Here is a 3052-nt window from a genome sequence, read left to right as displayed (position 1 = left end):
TCCTTGCGCGCTCCCGCCCTCTTGGCTCTGCCGCTCTTCGGGCGCCCGGCCCTGCCTGCCCTCCTCGTGGGTCCCCGCGCTGTCACCTCGCAGTCCTGCCTCCTCCCCTCCCAAACTTTCCGTCCCCGCTCCAGACGTCTCCTTTAAAATTCCGTCTGTGTCTTAAAAACCAGGTTGATCTTGCGTCCTCCCCCCCGGCGTTTTTGTTGGCACTCGGCTCCTTGCGCGCTGCCCAGGCCGCAGCAGCGCCGGCCTCTTTCCGGTGCCTCCCGGCCGCGTGGGCGGGATCGCTGCGCGCAGCTCCGCAGCGCTCGTCCGCACTCACTGTGCAGTTCCCCGAGATGCCCCTCACCCGGAGCTGGAACCTCACCCTGGTGACGCCCGTTGTTTTTCGGTTTCGGCGTTTTCTTCCTGCACCTCAACTTTTCCTCGGGCTCAGGGGACTTGCACTCCCTTGTTTCTCATTGCCGCGACCGGGTAAAAATGCCCCTCGGGGTACCTGAGCCTTTCTCCCGAGGAGTGGCTGGTGGGTTTGAACCACTGCCCTTGAGGTTAGCAGACTCACTGTGCCAACAGGACTCCGTGTGGGGGGTGGGGGGGCAGTGTCCATCTTGTCCAGTGTCTTCCTCCTTTTCCCTCCTTTGGCCTCTCATAATTCTATTTCACCCAAACAGCAGCAGGCATTGGGAACGCCCCCGCCGAGTGGCCATCCCTCCCCTCAGCTTCTTCAGATCCCGAGTCAAATTTCTCTGTTTCAGAACAAATGACCCCATCAGCCTCTGGTCTCTTCCCTTTTGAGGGGAGCGCAGGGAGGCCTGCACAGCCTGGGAAGCAAAGAGAAAGACACTCGCGGGCTATCAGGGAAGGGCAAGGCTACTTCCCTACTGCACGAATACAGCACCTGAAGGATGGGAACGCCGTGGAGATGCAGCTTATTGTTGCTCTAATCTTTATCAAGGAGTCCTGCTCACCTGCTAGTTTATGCCCCGGCTTACTTAACTACCAGGTCCAAGGTTCAAGCTGAGGGAGAAAAGAGGAGGCTGTCCATTCCTGTGAAGTCCTGCTCTGTTCTATAATGTCCTTAAGAGTCAGAATCCATTCCTTCAGTCATTGCTGGTGGTGGGCCTTCCTTTGGCCCATCATTGTCAGATCAACCTGCTGCCATGGGACAGATACTGACTCAGTGATCCTGTAGGATAGAGTAGAACTGCCCATAGGCTTTCCCAGCCTGTAATCTTGACAGAAGGATTCTGGTGGTGCAGTAGTTAAGCGCTCCTTTCTTAGAGAAAGATGGGGCTCTCTGCTGCCCTACAGGTGACGGAAAGCCTACTGGGCATCATTCTTGGTCAAGCGGAAGGCAGCGAAAAAAGGCGGCTCACAATCCAGATGGGTGAACACCTGGCTGCCACAATGGGCTCAAACGTAACAGTGATTGTGAGGAGGAGGTTGCAGGACCGGGTGGTGTTTTGCTCTGTCGTACGGAGTCGATATTAGCTGGAAACAACCCCATGGCACCCAACAAGGACAGTAACATGGGTCAGTTGTCCTCTGTCCTGTAGGGTTGCTATGCGGCATTGGGATTCATGCACTTGGACTCAGTGGTAATAGCTTTAATCTGTATGGAAGTAGACTGTCACACCATTCTCCCTCAGAGCAGCTGCTGGATTCAAACCTCCAATCTCTCAGTCACCATATGAGCACTTGACCACTGCACCCCCAGGGTTCCTCCTTCCTAAAGTAGGGACCCACCACCCCCAAGACCACTCAATTTGAGCCACTTGAACTAGATTACCAACACTCATGGATTATTTCTTACATTAGCCATAAGATCACAAGAGAGATCTTTATGCATGAATTTTCTGTGATTAACCACCTACATCATATAGCCTGCTGTCTTACGACATTCCCTGTCGATAATAATCACTGGGGACCCAGGGCAGGGGCAGTGGGACTCAGGCCAACTTGGAAAGGCCTGGGTGGGGTCAGATACTGGGGAGCCTGTGAATGGATACTCTTGAGCTGGGAAGTCCTATAATAAACAGTAGACTTGCTGAGCAGCTACTTCAGGCCAGGTCTGGCACATTTCCTGAACTAATCGCTCCTTCTCCTCTGGGTTCCTGGTGGTAGTGTCAGCTAGGCACTGGCAGTACACCCCAATGTTGGTAGTTCAACAACCCCAGCTGCTCTGTGGGGAAAAGATGAGGCTGTTTGCTTCTGCTTACAGACTCAAAAACCCTGTCTAGGGTTGCTGTGGGTCGGAGCAGACCACGGCAGTTTTTGAAGGCGGAGGAGTTACCCTGTGGGAGGAGCCCTGGTGGTGGATCGGTTATGTGTTGGGCTGTGATCCTCAAGTTCCGAAGTTCGAAACCACCAGCCATTCCTTGGGACAACGATGGGATTTTCTCCACCCATGAAGAGTTGGAGTCTCAGAAACTCACAAGGGCTGTTTTACCCTGTCTTAATAGAGTCGCTATGAGTCAGCACCAACTCGATGGCACTGAGTTTGGTTGGACCCCGTGGGGAGGGACCTGATACAGATGAGGACACTATGCCTTAGACTCTAACTTAGGGAAAGGGTGCTCTGGGAAGAACTGGGATCACAACCCAGGCCAAGCCCAGACTCCACCCCCACCCCCACCCCAGCACCCTTTCCTACAGCAGCAGGATGTAACAGAGGGGTCAGACAATTCTTGGGTGGTGGTTCAAACCCAACCCACCCAGTGGTGCCTCAGAAGAAAGGCCTGGTGATCTGCTTCCGTAAAGATGCCAATTATGAGAACCCCACGGAGCAAAGGTATCCTGTAACAAAGGGCGCCCAGGACTCGGCAGCAGCAGATTGTATTCTGTGATTCAAACTGTCAGGCATGCTGTGGTTTGAACTGGCCAGCAGGAGCTGTCCACCCTCCCAAGAGCCAGTGGAGGGAAGGACTGCCCCTCCACTGGAGGTGGGGAAGTGACCATCCGGGCCAGGGTCTGCAGGGATGAATGAGAAGGCATTCACTTGGCCCGCCTTGGAAGGCCTCTCCTCCAATAAGCACGCAGTGCCAGCCCA

The sequence above is a fragment of the Echinops telfairi genome, unplaced genomic scaffold (assembly GCF_000313985.2).
Source record: "Echinops telfairi isolate 266 unplaced genomic scaffold, ASM31398v2 ScPeMD7_7466;HRSCAF=8504, whole genome shotgun sequence".
Lineage (NCBI taxonomy): Eukaryota > Metazoa > Chordata > Mammalia > Afrosoricida > Tenrecidae > Echinops > Echinops telfairi.
This window is presented reverse-complemented; position numbering follows the sequence as displayed.